Here is a 17,835-nt window from a genome sequence, read left to right on the forward strand (position 1 = left end):
AAATCAAGATAACCCTTAATGAATTAGTGAATTGTGCAACCCCTAATGAATTAATGGATCCAGGTAATATTGATCTGTGCCTGCTAATATCACAAAAACTAAAATAATCAGGCTTATGTACCTGCTGATAGAAGTATGCGCCTATAAAGCGTTACTTATAAAACTGCCTGACAAAATGTATGCAATCAAAACTCTAGATCTAATAACCAATTGAAAGGAAATACACTAGCTTAGATGTAATGTGTAAAATCCACATGTGAGATACTCTGCAGGACCAAAATCAAAAGGAAAAAGACATGGAGAGAGAACCTATGCATTAGAAGAGACTCAGTTGTTGTATCAGTCAATCAAGAGGTAAAAATCTACTGGCAGCCTTATTCAAGCAAACTTCAAAAGTCTAACAGTAAAACAAGCAGGGAAACTTGAACTCTGACTAGATATTTAGAATGATGCTAAGGGATTGGGATTAAAATTTCAGGCGTGGTAAATTTTTATACAAAGTCCTTATTATTGAGAACTACATACAGAAATATTTAGGGACCAGTAATACGATGTTTGGCATTCACTTCAGAATAATCTGGGGTGGAATGCAAACCAATAGATGGAATAAGATTGGCCATGAATTAATGTGGGAACTGGATGACAGGTACATAAGAATGTATTATATTATTCTCTCTGCTCTTGTATATGTTTGAATTTTTTTATATTTGCCTTTGCTTTTCAGGTAAAATCTTGCTTTGGTTCTTGACTAGAACTGAACGACAACAATAACAGTAATAATACTAAACGCAGCTTAGTCGGGGCATTTTCTTCTAACTTATACACAGTCAGTGTCATTAGCTGAAGTGCATTAGTCATCCACAATTCCCAGTGGACTTGTTAGCAGGGGACATGAGTTCCAGGTTCAGACATTGGGGCACTAGCTGGCTGTTCCATGCACCTTGCATCCTGCATGAATTTTACTTGAACGTCCCAGTGTGTTTTGTTATATATCAGGGCTAGACACAAGATTTAAACATGCTATAAATTTTACCCAGTTTATAGATTGTTCTTATTACCTGTTCTCAAATATCTTGATAACATTCCAGGCTATAAATCTGAGGTTGGTTCCTGCCTTATGTACCTTGGCATTGGAGAGAAAATACAAGCACAAATCAGCCCATCTCCTAATGCAGACTTTTTTAGAAGGCAAGGCTGCAAAGCATAAAAAATTATTTAAAATATATAACAGCATGCTTATTAACGGCTGTAAGGATCTTCCCACTAAAGAGTTAGCTGTCTCTAAATAACAACATCATTCTCTCAGTAAACCAGACTCAACACCATGAGGTCATCATCAATGTGTCCTGTGTGTAATTTTAGGCAAATATTTTTGAGTAATTGCTTTGCGCCAGACATTGTGTGTGGCACTGAGAATACAAAGGAAATATAACATGTTTATGTCCATAAAAGAATCAGCCTGGTGGGAGGGAGAGATCAACGAATGAAAATATCTGGCAAATGACCTGATGGGAAGTCTCCAACTTCTCTAGCTTTTGTATGTCATCTTTCCCTCTGATTCTCAGTGGACACTGTCTGAACCATCATCCTGTGTGACTGCAGATGGCATGGTCCCCTTCCAAGAGCTGCGTGAGTTCAATGGTTCAGAGCACAGCCTTGAATGCCAGACTGCATGAACTTCAGTGCTGGTTCCACCACTTCCTAAATATCTTGGAAGTAGTTCACTGTGCCTCTGTTATCTATAAACTGAGGATAATAAGTTTAGTGCTAAGACTAAAGGAGTTAACATCTGTAGAGACCTCAGAACAGTATCTGATATAATAAGGACCTTATTTGCTAAAGTGTCTTATCCACTTCTTCAGGCTGCTTGCTGTCTCCCCATCAGTCTACAGAACTTCTAGCGGTTATAATTATTCCCTTTAATTTCACAAAGCACTGCTCATACACACTCTAGTGTTTGTGCAGACATTGCTGGAACCTGGAGTCCATTGACGAGGCCTCTTTTCAAGAAGTCACTTACAGGACGTTTTTCTGCTCAGCCCTCAGCCTGCTGTTGGGCTGCAGGAGTCAGCTCTTTAAACCTCAAGACCAGGAATTCCCTCCCTACAGCCTTTCCTCATCCCCCACCACAAGTCAAGCACCCCAAAAACTCTCCTTTGGCCCAAGAAAGTAAAAGCCCTGTAGAAGAATAATTTCTACAGAAATACTTTTTGCTCATAGCAAGACTGTCTTTCATTGTTATGCAAAATAATGTAGCAACTAGTCCTGAAGTGCCCTGTCTCAGAGCAGCATTCGCTTTACCTTTACTTAACTCCAAAGGCCCATTGCAAGTTGTTTTTCCTACAAATACATGAGCAATCAACAAAACAAACAGGAAAGCAAGATATAACCAGAGACATTGAAATTAAGAACAAACTGACAGCAAGCAGAGAGGAGAGGGGAGGGGATAATGGGGAAGGGGGAAGGGTTTACAGGAACAACTGTAAAGAACACAGGGACAAAAACAAGGGGCGGGGGTGGAAACGGGGGAGGGAGGTGGGGATGGCTGGGGTGGTGAGGAGGGATGGGGGAAAGGCAGAAAACTGTACTTGAACAACAATAAAATTCAGAAGTATTTCATGAAAAAGCTGCAAAAATTTTTAAAGAATTTTTTTTAAGTATTTGGCACATGGACATAATAAATGGCAGATAGTACTATCATTATTATAACTATCATCATCATCTTTTCTTTTTTTAATGTATGAGTATATTAGGAAAATAATAATAAACTATTCCTTAACAGTAAAAGGAAGGAAGGAAGGAAGGAAGGAAGGAAGGAAGGAAGGAAGGAAGGAAGGAAGGAAGGAAGGAAGGAAGGAAGGAAGGAAGGAAGGAAGTTAGGGGGAAAAAAAGAGCAATCTTCCTGTAAAGAATTCTGCAGTTACCTCTAGAATAGTTTACATTAGGCCTGGCTAGTGTGGCTCAGTGGATTGAGTGCTGTTCTGCAAACCAAAGAGTTGCCCGTTTGATTCCCAGTCAGGGAACATGCCTAGGTTATAAGCCAGATCCCTGGTAGGGGGCTCATGAGAGGCAATCACACATTGCTGTTCCTCTTTCTCTCTTTCTCCTTCCCTTCCCCTCTCTCTAAAAATAAATAAGTAAAATCTTCAAAAAAAGAATAGTTTACATTAATTACATTTATTTCACGTAGCTTGAATTTTTTTTTGGCCCTTGCTACATCTGTATACAATATTATCAAAGAGAACAAATCCCGCATGGAAATCCAAGAAGGCTTCCCATAGGAGGTGATATATAAGCCTTAAATCATCTTCATTTCAATATTCTTCTCCTCAAATGTCTGTTAAGGGTAGTGAATGGGAAGGGCTAAAAAGAACTATGGTAAAACATCAGCAGTGAGTATGTCAGGGTAAAGGACTTTCAGTGATTATTTTCTTTATTTTTTAATACTTTCCAACTTGCTATAATGCATATACTACATTTAACATAAGAGGACAAAATGGTATTTTAAAATGTCTCCTCCATCTGAGTTTTTTCATTGCTCCCACTTTCTCCATGTTCCATCACTTTCCGCATTCCCTCACTTCCATCTTGACACTTCCCCGCTTCAGACCCAACAGTCATCTCCTCCTGCTTCTCCCCTCATATTTCCCGCAGCACACTCTCATCGCCCAAAGACATGCACCTTCAATTTTAGCAGAAAACTGGCTGCCCGTTCCCTATTCCTGAGGGCTTTCAGGAAAACACCTCACAATCCTAGCCTTCCTTACTCGTGTAGGTGGTGAGAGGCAGAACTAAATACAAAGATGTTCACACATTTATCTTCTTTCTAGGAATCACCATTACTTGTTTACATTATTCATAGCTGCATTTCGTGGATGAGATTAAGTAATTTGCCCACGATCTTACAACTAGAAGGTATCAGAGCCTGGATTGGACCCAAGTAGGCTGGGGACCAAAGCCACACGCCTGCCATCACACCAAGCCCTTGGCAAGGAGAGCTAATCACACTTACATGCACTACCAGTTGTATACATCGATATACAGCTTTGAACTGAAAAGCCATTTCTATCCAAGCTAATTCACTCCCATAGCTCTGGTAGCCTATGCCTCAGGGTTCAGCATACTTTATACTACCATGTGTTTTTGCTCATTTTTCCTGATGTATAAATCTTGTCCCCTTAATCAGATTATGGGCTTCATGAGGCAATGGCCACATGCTAAGCACATATGAAGGATTCACTGCAGCATATAGTAAGGACATGCTGAGAACTCACATACTAAGAACTGCATTTCAGTTGAGTGCTTGCTTTGTCAAAATATACCTTAAAGGTATGAGATTCCTAACCAAAATACTTGAATAAAGGAATAATTTACCAACTTAGAGAATGTTTAATAGGGCTGTTTAATAGTGTTTTTACAATGGCCAAGAAAAAGCTAGTATATCCCTTATTAAACTTTTTATTACATCATCCTCTATTAATATTTCTCAAATACTGAGGGTTCTCAAACCCTGCTACCCTTACAAAGAAAAACACCTTATCATCATAATCTACAAAAGAAAACACAGACATGAAATTTAAAATGTAATATTATTATGGAACTACATGGGTTAATAGGAGACAGAAAGATGAAATACAAAGGAGGTGCAGCCAGCTCAGACTTGCATTCAAGTGACCTAAGGAAATAATTTAATGTGCCCAGGATTGGTTTTATGCAACAAATACCTGAGAAAATAAAAGCAGTTAAGAGACTGACCCGAGATGCTTGTCATGAGGTTTACTAGTGCTGGTGCAAGGAACTCATCATCCTAAATATGTCACCCTGTCATCTGTTTGTAAGCATTGCTCTTAGAAACACGGATTGCATGATGCGACCACGTAGGAAATAAAATTTTCTACCTGGGGAAACGTTTCCCTGTTCCTTCGGTCCATCCTGCCCCACCGGAGGGAGCGGAGTGACAGAAGTGTGATGCTCGTGAGCAGACCATCATCTTCATTGGGGCAAACTACATGACCGACTTCTCTTTGTGGGGATTTTCTCTCACCGTCTTCCATTTCTTCCCTCCCTCCCCCCCAGCATGTTCCTTTTGGATTGGATCACACTTTCATGCATTTGTTTTCATTTCGTCGCAGAATAGATCTCCCCAGGTAGACTGTAAGCTTTCCAGGGTTGTTTTTTTCTATTTCCTATAAGCCCCTTTGGCTCTTTATACAGTAAAGTGCTGAAATAGGCACTCAATAAATTAAAGTATTATTGGGTTTTATTATTTTAGGGAGACAGAAACGGAGTCGTCCCTCCACTTTACTCCTTGATTCTTTGGACTTCACTAAAACCACAGCACAGCTGAAATAACAACAGCACCAGCTTGCATTTTTACAGTGTCATATACTTTTCAAAGTGTTTTCACATCTCTTATCTCATTTATTTCTCACCAAAACCCTATGAGGTAAGTAGAGCAGATACAGCTCGTCTCATGTGATAGATGGTGAAACGGAGGAAGAGAGAGGTTAAGTGACTTGCCCAGTCTCTCACCACTCCAGTACATCTGCCAGAATTATCTTCCTAAAAATAAATATAAACATGACATTTCCCTGCATAAAATCATCAACAGGACTCTGGCTGTCTCCAGGGTAAAGTGCAAACTCCTTAGCAGGGCATGCGAGTCCCTTCACTTCCTGGCCCCATGCTCCTCACCAGCTTCATCTTCCACTACTTCCCTGGCAGGTCCATGGCCCCCACCACACAGAACTACCACTTCATTAGCTCTCAAGACTGGGTGCCTTCTGTATGGTGCCAGGTGGGTACTGGAAGTACACGGGAGAACGCTTCATAAAGTATATGATTGTCTAACCACTATGCTATACACCTGAAGCCAATACAAAATAATATAGGAAATGAGCTGTACTTGAAAAAATACGTCCTGTATGACTTGCTTATCTATTAGGTCTTCTTCTCTGTGTCCCCCTGCTAGAATGTAAGCCCCACAGGAGCAGGGACCTTTGCTGGTTTTGTTCACCAGTGTATCCCAAGTGCCCAGAACAGAGCCTGACAGGGTAAGCACCCCAGAAACTCAGGAAGCATGAACTCAGCACCCACGGTTCTGGCGCTGAGGCTGCAGAGATGAGACCCAGCCTCAGGCTAGGAGATAGAGAAGTGAAGTAAACATTACAACGTGCGGGGTGATGCGGCAGTGAGAGTGCAGTGCACTGGGCGAGATGAGAACACAGATAAGGAGCAGCCTGCGAGGCCAGGCCCAAGTGGGGTGCAGATGAGAGCAGGAGACAGGAAAGGCTGAGGCTTCACCCAGAAGGCGATACATAAAGAGAGCCTTGACAGCCATCCCCAAGTTCACAAGTTCAGAAGGAGGTCGGGAGAATGTTTGCATTTCAGAAATTACAAGTAATTTTTTTTCTAGCTTGATCTTAGGGTGCATATGGGGGTAGGATGTGAATCCAAAGAAGTAAGATCTGCACAGAAGAGGGAGACAGAGCTCCTGGACACAAAGAGCTCTGTTTGGGCCTCAGATTAAAATGTAGTGAGGTTGTTTCTACCTCCAAAACAAGTGTGCTTCAGAACACCCTTTATCTACAATGAAAAACTGCCAGAAATGATAATTCTGATGTTAACAGTTTAGAGAAGAAAATAGTCTGGAGTCGAGGTGTTTGACGCTGATCTTCTGAGACTTCAGAAGAAAATCCTAGAGTGCATATCTTGAAACATTCACCCTGCTCGTTCATGGAGTTTCTGGATCAGCAGATTTTGATATGTTTTTCTTTATTAAGCCCTTTCATAGTTTTGAGAGAATTTGCATAGCCAGAGGTATATCTAGGTAGAGACAAATTGTGGTACTTGGCTCAATTTAAGAGAGTGATACTTTTATTCTTTGAGTGACTCTGTTTTAAGCCATCCAGTGACTACCGAGCACTATGTGAGGCTTAGTGCCACAGGGTCATGGCTGTCAAGGGGCTCATTGAATGGTAGGGGTAGGCAGACATATAAGTATAATATAATGTTGCAAAGGTCAAATACAGAAGTGTGTATAGGATACAGAGGGCAGACAAAGAAGGGGGTGCTTCATTCCCCTGGGCACAGGGAGAGAGGGCAGTGGGCACATGAGGTTTCCCAAAACAGCTAATGCTTGACCACAGGCTTGAGAGTTGGTGTGTGTTCACAAGTGGACGCTGGACAGTAAACATTCAAAGTAAAGAAAGAAGCATAGCGAAGGCTTGAGGATATGAACAGTTGGTGAGTTCAGGAAGCACCGTTGAATATGACTGGATCTGCGGGGTGGGGGTTGGTGCATGAGTGCATAGGCACTGAGGCACAGGATTCTTTATATGCCCAGTAAGGAACTGAACTCTCATTCAGTAGGCTGGTGTTTCTCAAATTGTGATACATAAGCATTGAATTCAATAGTAACTGCACTAAAGATTTTTTCAGGGAGGAAAGAGCAGACTCATCAGCTTCATTCTTGTTTTTAAATGATCTACAGACAGTGTAGCATCTAGTGTCCATACCCTGGGGTAGACCCCTCCCACTACCCTGCTCTTGGTATTCAGCCAGATGTATGCGCTTTTCCGTATGCATGTTATGTTTCAACATCAAGGCAAAAAGAAGAAAGACTGTCTGGGGCAGCCCACAGCATTGCTGGAAGAGCTGGACAAACAGGCCTGAGGCCCTCTGAAACAACTCCCCGGCCACATGCCTGCCTGGCCTACTAAAACCGTTACTGCTGCTGCTGACCTTGTCATCGCTGAAAGCCAGGGGCCTCTCCCACCACCTTTGCCAAGCAAACTGATTGCACATAGGGCTTTCTTCTTCAAGTTGCCCGTTTCCAAATATTCTTTCAAGTGGGTCTATCTAACTGATAGAGCCTGGGTCAAATTTTGGGCAATTTGCATTCTGGACTGCCCTTCAGGGGTGATAGGAATCAGAAGGCTGGAAATCCAAAAAATGATAAGTAGCCCAAAAAATATGGGAAAGTCCACTACGACATGCTTCTTAGCTGTTCAATGTCAACATGTCCTTATTCGATACTGCAACTCATTAAGAGCACATGAACAACCACAATAAAATTCTCCTGAGGAACATAATGCAAATATTCCTCAGTCTCTTCCAAAAGGGAGACAGTCTTAAAACAAATCTCATCCAAGTACTGCATCCAGCTCAGAATCTTAGCTCTCTGGATGACATGCACGTCCAGATGTGTCTCCTCAGGGCCCGGTGACCTTAATGCTAAAAGATAAAGGCAACTGCCTCCAATACACTGAATACACAACAGACAAGGAGCAAGAAGGTACTCACGACTCCAGTTTGGGAAAGAAGAGAGTGGGAAACACAGAGTAGTCACAGCAAATATCGAATGCTGGGTTCTGGCATCCAGGGTGAAGACTCCTTGCTGATGGTAGAAGATCTTGGTTAGCAAATCCGACAGCTTCTGCTTCTGCTTCTGCCTTCCAGAGGAGTCCTCCTAGCCCACTATCACCTGTGGCCTCATATGAGAAGGGCTTCAGTAAGGACGCCTTTCTTGGTGGCCTCACAGAGCCCTCCCAGCCCACTTTGAGTGAGTGTGAGTTTAGGGACCTGGGATGGCCTTAGGGGTTGGCCATATCATACAATTCACAATTACAGGCTACTGTCAGACAAGTCTGGAGTTTCTTTGGCAGCAAACTATTTCGAGACTATTTTCTCTGGGTTTCTTGTATCTCTACCTGCCTTGTATGCAGAGGCACTGATGGCTGCCTGCTTCAGACTATCTTTTCAAGGATGTTTGTGTAGCAAACAGTCTTGGACGACAGAGATAGTTTGCCCCAGGAACAAAGGGCATACATGCTCCGAGTGCAGTATAACTGTTTGGGTTCCCTAAGTCAGGGTTCCTTTCCCGTAATGCACATGTCAGGTGCACACCTAGACCGATCCACATAGACCGAATTCACCTCTGCCCCTTGGATCTTGGCTGAAAGTGGCAAGAGGTAACCAGGATATGTTAACATGAATTATAACTACTCTTTCCCCTCATGGCAACAACATAAAACACCATCGTTTATGTCTCAAGAAACAAAAGGAGACAGCTTTCCACAGAGAATGTTTTGATAGCATACAGCAATGCTCATACTCTTTGTAGCCGGCAGAATCTGTGCCCTCAGTGTCAAAGCCTTACTTCTTTCAGTGAGCCAGTCCTGTGTTTGAGGTTCTATTACTCAAAGCACTCCATTTCAGGCACTAAATCTGTTCGGTTAGGTTGGCTTCCAGGAACAAAATAGCACCAATGATGAACAGTGCCTCAGACAGATAAGGTGTGGATATTCCTTACAAAACTAGAAACATACGGGCAAGTCCCCCAGCGCCGGAAAGGTGGTTCCATAATGAACCAGGATGGAGAAAGGCAGGAGGATAGAGGCTCCTGCCAGTCAACCATGCCTGCACTTAAAGAACTTGTGAGAAAGCCCCATGCACCAACTCCCCTTTCATCTTAGTCAAAAGATGTCGCATCCCATCCCAGCGGGAAAAGCATCTTAAAAACAATCCTGTCGGTGGGCGAGGATTTTGCTCAGTGCTACCCTGAACAAAAGCAGGATCCTGCCAGTAAAGTAAAAAGGAAAAGTGCGCATTGGACAAGCTACCAGCAGTGTCTACCACAGCAGTTATTTTTTCACATTTAAATACTGTAAAGGACAAATAAACTGTATCTGTTCTGCATGTTCTCTGGGTACCATCTCAGAGGATGAGGGGCAAGACAGAAGGTGGAGGTAAGGAGAGACAGGAGAGGACTTCAACTTCCAGACAAGAGCCCATGAGTGTCTGAGAGCAATGTAAGTCAAAAGGATAGAAGAGCTGTCCAGAGTTGGGGGAATCAGCTTTGTTATTGTTTTTAAACGAATGCCCTATTCCTCGTGATTCCTTCCAAGTGATGAGAGCTCTACACAGTGTACACTACGGAACTTCTGTCACGCTGTATCTCTATCTCCCTCTCCCTAAAGGGAAGTTGAGTGGTTTCTCTGATCAATATGTGCAGGAAGAATATCGATGCTCCTTTTGGGTCCACCATTCTCCACGTGAGGGTGGGCCTCCCGTGGAGTGCAGCCATGTGATGGGAAACTGGAGGCTTCTCTCCCTACGGTCCCTGAATAGAGGGAACTTTTTCTTGGGTAACTTGGACACAGAGCATGAGTTCTGTGCTCCTCCACAGTATAGGTCATACCGTATCAGAGGCCTCCCTCACTAGCCTTGCCTATGGCTGAGTGGATAAAGCTGCCTAATTCTGGAGTTGAGGGTCACCCACCATAACCAATTAATAGGTCAAAGCCATGCCACATGACCTATCTCTATAGTAAGGAAGATCTTATTTCATCCCCCATCTGCCTCTCCTGCACTTTATTCATTTCTTTTAAAAAACAGCTCTGTTGATATAATTCACATATCATACAATTCACCCATTGAAGTATATGATTCAATGTTTTTAGCATATAGAGTTATGCAAGTTATCACCAAAATCAGTTATGAACATTTTCATCACTCCATAAAGAAACCTCTTACCTTTCAGTCATTAACTCTCATTGTTTCCTCCTTAACCCCTCACCCTTCACCCCCACCAATGGAATCATACAATATGTATTGTTTCTGGCTTCTCTCACTTAGCATAACATTTTCAAGGCCCATTCATATTGTACCATGTATCAGTCTTCCGTTCCTTTTTGTTACCAAATAATATTTTATTGTATGAATATACCACATTCTGTTTATTCATTTGGCTATTAACAATAATGTTGCTACAAAAATTTGTGCATATGTTTTTGCATGGATATATTTTCAATCCTCTTGGATACATACCTAGGAGTGGAATTACTGAGTCATATGATAACTCTATGTTTAGCCTTTTATGAAACAGCCAGACTGTTTTATGAATTGGTTGCCTCACTTTACATTCCCACCAGCAATATTTGAGAATTCCACATCCTCCACATCCTCAACAGTTGTCATTGTCTATCTTTTTTACTATAGCCATTCCAGTATGTGTGAACAGCTGTCTCATCTTGGTTTTGCTTTGTGTTTCCCCAATGGCTAAGGAACGCTCTCTTTTTTAGACCCAGATGGTGGTCACATGTATATGTTCATGGGGGTAACTCAGCAAAGTGTACACTTAGGATTGGTGCATTTTTCTGAGCATTATACTTCAATAAAAAAGTTTGTTTTAAGAGTACATATTCCACATCAAGTAAAGAATTACATTCTAAGACTTATGGCCAAGATGGAAGTGTATGTAGACAAACTATGCCCGCCTCACACAATCAAAAGAAGGACAACAACAAATTTAAAAATAAAAACAAGCAGAACTGCCAGAAAATCGAACTATATGGAAGTCCAACAATCAAGCAGTTAAAGAAGAAACACTCACCCAGACCGGTAGGAGGGGTGGAGACGGGCAGCCGGGTGGAAAGGACTCATGGCAAGGCAGCAGCTTGAGGACCAGGTGGTCCCTCATTCATGTGCAGATAAACCAGGAGGAACAACTGTGGAGCAAGACAGACTGCTCAATCTAGGGTTCCAGCAAGGGAAACAAGCCTCAAAACCTTTGACTGTAAAAACCTGTGGGGAATTACGGCAGTGTGAGAAACTCCCAGCCTCACAAGAGAGTTTGTTGGAGAGACCCAGAGGGTCCTAGAATGTACACAAACCCACCCACCCAGGAATCAGCACCAGAAGGGTCAGTTTGCTTTTGGGTAGTGGAAGAAGTGACGGAAAACCAGCAGAGAGCTGCAGCACTGTTTCCTCTCTGACCCATCATCCCCCACATACAGCACAACAATGCAGCGAGGTGATTGCCCATCCTGGTGAACACCTAGGGCTCCACCCCTTACTATGTAATAGGTACGCCAGACCCCCCCCCAAAAAAAATGGCCCAAATGAAAGAACAGATCAAAGCTCCAGAAAAATACAACTCAGTGACGAAGAGATAGCCAACCTATCAGATGTACAGTTCAAAACACTGATAATCAGGATGCTCACAGAATTGGTGGAATATGGTCACAAATTAGAGGAAAAAAATGAAGGCTATGAAAAGTGAAATAAAGGAAAATGTACAGGGAACAAACAGTGATAGAAAGGAAACCAGGACTCAAAGCAACAGTTTGGAACAGAAGGAAGAAATAAACATCCAACCAGAAAAGAATGAAGAAAAAAGAATTCAAAAAATGAGGAGAGGCTTAGGAACCTCCAGGACATCTTCAAACATTCCAACATCTGAATTATAGGGGTGCCAGAAAGAGAAGAGGAAGAGCAAGAAATTGAAAACTTATTTGAAAAGATAATCAAGGAGAACTTCCCCAAAATGGCAAAGGAAATAGACTCCCAGGAAGCTCAGAGAGTCCCAAAGAAGTTGGATCCAAGGAGGAACACACCAAGGCACATCATTATATTACGCAAGATAAGGAGAGAATCTTAAAAGCAGCAAGAGAAGAGAAGACAGTTACCTACAAAGGAGTTCCCATCAGACTGTCAGCTGATTTCTCAAAAGAAATCCTGCAGGCCAGAAGGGGCTGGAAAGAAGTATTCAAAGTCATGAAAGATGACTCTCTCCAACAAAGCTATTGTTTAGAATGGAAGGGCAGATAAAGTGCTTCCCAGATAAGGTCAAGTTAAAGGAGTTCATCATAACTCAGACCTTATTATATGAAATGTTAAAGGCCTTATCTAAGAAGAAGATAAACAATATGAATAGTAAAATGACAACAAACTCACAGTTATTAACCACACCTAAAACAAAAACAAACTAAGCAATCAACTAGAACAGGAATAGAATCACAGAAATGGAGATCACATGGAGGGTTATCACTAGGGGAGTGGGAGGGGGAGAGGAGGAAAAGGTACAGTGGCATAAATGGTAGAAAATAGACAGGGGGAGGGTATGAATAGTATGGGAAAAGTAGAAGTCAAAGAACTTATATGTACAACCCGTGGACATGAGGTAAAGGTGGGGAATATGGGTGGGAAAGGGTGTGCAGGGTGGAGAGAATAAAGGCGGGAAAATAGGACAACTGTAATAGTATAATCAATAAAATATATTTAAAAACACATTCTACTTTTAAAATAAAATTATCACTACCACCACTACCACCATCACCAAAAAGACAAGAGCAACAGCTGTTAAGTGAGACAGACTTGGACAGGACTCCGTACTGTGTCTCCTGGAAGCAAGGCTGCCTAACCCACAGGGCCTCTGCTGCTTCACCTTTAGATGAAGTAATAACGAGGTTTTGGTTAATGTGGTTGATATAGAAGCTCCCAAGAATGCCATCTTCCTGAACATAAAAATCACTCGATCATAAACTACCCTTGCACTTATTCTGTTTGTGGCTGATAAGCCTCTTGACCAGTGCATTTAGTTTTGCTCCTCTAGTATGGACATGCCTTTCTGAACGCACTTAAAAAACCTAAATGATGAATGTGTCTTCTTTGGGTTTCACAAATTTATGAATGTTTCAATAATCAGCTGTGTCATGTGAAGTGAAGAAGTTAACCTCATGAATTTTCTTACTACAAAGACTAATGGGAATACTGATGTTTTCTAATGGTCCAAGTGTTTGAGATTTAAGGCCTTGTATTAGCTCCATTGCTAACTCTACAGTTCAGGTGCAATATATTTCAGTAAGCCACCAATCAAATGGTTTAAACATTAGTTGTTCCACCTATAAAGTCCCTAAAGTCGTATGTTGCATCACTAGCATAAAATTTAATTATTAGCTATAAATCCCCGAGATCCTAAGATGATAGTCACTTCAGTGTTACACCACAACAGCAGAGATTCCAAGGACCCCACCATTTTAAATACACATCACAAGAATTTGTTCACTTGCCCTTAATAAACCTTTTATTTACAAAATTATAACTTTAGATTTCAAAGTTTTCTTTCTGCGTCGATCAGGATTAGGTTCAGTTGTATATAAGGGTAATTCAATATAGTGGTGGATTGAACCAGATGGAGGTTTTTTTTTTACAAAACAAACCCAAAAGTGGGCAGTCATCAGGCCAACACCACCTCTTCCTGATGCCATCAGGGATGTGGGCCCCTTCCATCTTTCCTTTCCATTATCACGACTTCCACCTTTAAGACCACATATTGGTTATAGGTTGGCTGCTGTGACTCCCACCATCAAGTTCATGTTTTAGGCAGCAAGGAGAAATGGGGCAAGGGCAAAAGAGTCAGCTTCCATGTGGCGTGTGCTCCTTTTATGAAGTTTTCCCAGGAGCTGTTCCTAAATTTCCCATTTGCATGTCATTGGCTCTCCCTAGCCACGATAAGGCAGACACATGCAGTTGCAGAGAAGAATACATTGCCACACCCACACTAGAGAGAGGGTTTTGCTCCAAAGAAATGAGCAGATGGGTAAGAGGTTGACAAGCAGCAGTTTCTGCCACACTTAAAAAAAATTCTTTCCCATGTCTTTCTAGAATGTTGTAATCAGTCCTCTATTTTTCATTCAAATGGAAATATAAAGCAATTGTCAGAGATTTATTAAAAATCAATTTAGTTAGTTAAATTTTATGGTATCATTCACTGACATTAAAAATATTTATTGTACCTTCTTTGTGTCAGGCCTTTGATAAGTGAAGGGATGCACTAGAGATCACAACCCCACCTTCTCAGAGCTCCCAGCACATCGGTTCGGTTCAAGGATGATGACTCATTTCTGTAACAGACGTCCATGTTGAAGGGTTAGCCTCTACAATATGGCACTACCATTTAGGTAATTGGCTACATGTGCTATTTTTAAATAAAAATATACTTTCCTTTATCAGATAAATAGTTCCATTGTTTTGAGATGGCTAATATAGACCTGAAGACAAGTTTTAAGTATTAATATCATGGAAAGCATTTTCTGTGCAAAAAAAAAAAAGGTGCTGTTTTGGTCTAGTGATAAAAGTTCAAATGAAAACATTAATATGCCTTTGGCAAACAGAATAATCGAAATATATCGAAATAATTGAAAAACTAAAGCCAGTTTTTCTAGAATTTTTAATCAGAAAGAACAACAAGATAGCACTAGAGGGGAAAGCAGACAAACAATATAGAGAAACTAAGTATTTGGTTATATCTTTCAGGTAAAACAATCAACTAAGAGAATATTGTCTTGAAGAAGACTGGAGCTTTGTTCACAACTTCTTGGTAACTCATTTTTGAAAGTTCCTAGGTACGTTTATGAGAAGCTCTAAAGCATACAATACGGTAAATAACAACAGGTTGCTATTGTGTTACAGTAAATGACATTTCTCATTTTATTGCCTTTAACACACCCGTGGCCTATATTTTATTTCAAGCATAGGATCAAGTTGAAATTGACCAGCTCCAGTTTCAAGTGACTCCAAATTTCTTTGTCTGCAACATTTGGAACATATGGAACATGCCATATGTAGAAGAATAAACCATATTTCTTGTAGCACTTGTCTCAGTTAAGAGAGACTTATGTGAAAAGGAAAAAAAAAGCCCACAGACCCCTTGCTTTAACAAAAATAAAGCTAAAATTTAAAAAGATTCAAAGCCCATAGACCAGTTCCTTTAATGAAAATAAAGCGGAAATTTAAAAAAATTATATAAAGTCAATTTGAGCCAAGATATAATTTTAAATGACTATAAAGCATAGGAAAGTAGAATATACCCCTTTCCCCATGAGATTGGTCTCTCTTGTTTATTTGGGAGTGGTTCTCCTACCTAGTAGCTATTAGGAATAGAACACAATTTTCTGTGTTTTGAAAATTAGGAGCAAAGTTTAGAAAACTGGGTTTCACGCTGGAACATGTAATCATTCCCACCCCGAATTGAGATGTATCCCTTGATTTTGTTCACTCTCACATCCCAAGTGTCTAATCAGTACCTGGCACATAATAGAGATAAATAAATAAATAAATAAATAAATAAGTATGAATAAGTGAATGAAAGTTTCAAATAATTTTGCCATAGTCTTTCACTATCTCCCTTTGGAGAACTTCCTTGAAAAAAAGTGCTTTTACTTCACAAAGACTATAAAATAAAGAAAAATAGCAAAAGCAATAAGACTTTGAAATGTTCGATGAAATGGTGCATGTATTTTTTAGTTTGTGTTTCTAGACCTTTGCAGTAATGAAGCGTCTTGGAGGAGGAGTTCAGGGATTATTCCTTCAGGACCAGCAGTTAGCTTTTTGACTGCTTGCTGGGCACTGGGCATCAAGGCAGGTGGAAGGAATGAGGGGTAAATGTGCACTTAGGTTCCCTGCCTTCGGTTTCAGGTGTTTCTCCAGCAGCAAGAGTATTTCACACCTTAATGAATCCTTTTAAGTTCAGTCTAGTCTACCCAAATGTTTTCTGTCCTACCTACCCCTCTGTTTTTGTTTTGCCTGCTGATTTTTTTATATTGAAGTACAAACATGATGTTAATTAATTGACACCTGAGTTGCAGACCAGGTCCCCAGTGGGTGCTGCATGAGAGGCAACCACACATTGATGTTTCTCTTCCTCTCTTTCTCCCTCCCTTCCCCTCTGTCTAAAAATACATAAAATCTTCAAAAAAAAAAAAAGATCCATGACACAACCTTGAAAACATTATGCTGGATGAAATAAGCCAGACACAGAAGTGGTCAATTTTCAACACACCTGTTGGAGTGATCCTTTACCAAAAACAAACAAACAAAAAAATTTTAGTTTGATCTCACGCTTCCACTCAAAATCCGTCTGAGGTTTGCCAGTTCATTAAGAGTCAAAGCCAAAATTCTTTGACTACAAGCTCATGATCTGGCCATGGCTATGCCAGTTCCTATTGCTCTCCTACTTTCTTACTAAAACGCAACCCATGGGCCTCCTTGCACCTTCCTCGTGTCCTTTTGTTTATTATTTATTTATTTATTTGCTTTTTTTTTGCATGAAAAACTTTCTCGCAGTTTTCTTCATTGGTACTTTCCTCATTTTCTTCAGTTCTCAATGTTATTTAAGCCATTTTCTTTGATCAGTCTAAAAAGACACGCACACACTCATATACACCACCCCCTTTCTCGGCGTTTGTTTTCTTAGAGTTAGCTAACATGTTACATACGGCAATTATTTAATAGTAACTAACACATTCAATGTTCACCCTGTGCTTTACATATTAATTTACTTAATCCTCACAACAACACTTAAAAAGTATTTACTCCTATTTTCCCAAGAGGAAGCTGAAACTAAAGATTAAGCAATTGTCCCGAGTCAGCAAGGATCCCATCCCAAGGAATTCAACTCTGGAGTCCATGCTGTAAAACACGAGGCCATTGAAGACCACCTTTCTAATAACTTTGCAATGTTTATGTTCTGCGTGTCCCCACTGGGATGTAAAGTGCACGTGAGAGCATGTTTTGAAAGCTACGGTTATCCCCAGCCCACCGAACAATACCTGCCAGGTCGTGCCTAAATGAAGGCTGAAAAATGGGTTAAATTATAACTAAAAAAAACTAACAGACTCAGCAATAAATGCATACTCCAAAGGCTCTTTCGGGTTTGCTAAGAGGGAGTTAGATTCAGTTGCGTGCAAAGGGAAGCAGGGCCGAATGGCTGCTGGGAGCAACGTACGAGGCGCCGAGAAGTGCGAGGGTGCGAGTCAGGAACGGAACGACTGTTCTGATCACAAGTAATTTTCGTTCACTCGACAGTCTTAAAACTTCAAGCAGGAAACGGGATAAGTAAACTGTAAGCTACATCGTTTTGAAAGTTTAAGCCCGGAAAAGCTACGTAGGGAGGTGGTCCCAGAGGGCACGTCCACCCCACCTCCAGACGCGGCCAAAGCACGTGGTCTGATTGGCGGCTTTCGCCCTGCCCATCCCAGTGACTCCGCCCCT

General features: G+C 41.2%; 1 long non-coding RNA gene across 1 annotated transcript; it reads right to left on the reverse strand.

Annotated features, from left to right (window-relative positions):
* Window positions 1-11,400: 11,400 nt before the first annotated feature.
* LOC119036442 (uncharacterized) lies at window positions 11,401-17,724 on the reverse strand. The gene is made up of 3 exons (XR_005079994.2): window positions 17,570-17,724; window positions 14,580-14,687; window positions 11,401-11,510 (listed from the first exon to the last, which is right to left on the reverse strand). It is a non-coding gene; the product is annotated as an uncharacterized LOC119036442 (long non-coding RNA).
* Window positions 17,725-17,835: the final 111 nt, after the last annotated feature.

The sequence above is a fragment of the Artibeus jamaicensis genome, unplaced genomic scaffold (genome assembly GCF_021234435.1).
Source record: "Artibeus jamaicensis isolate MK-2021 breed Jamaican fruit bat unplaced genomic scaffold, CSHL_Jam_final contig_797, whole genome shotgun sequence".
Lineage (NCBI taxonomy): Eukaryota > Metazoa > Chordata > Mammalia > Chiroptera > Phyllostomidae > Artibeus > Artibeus jamaicensis.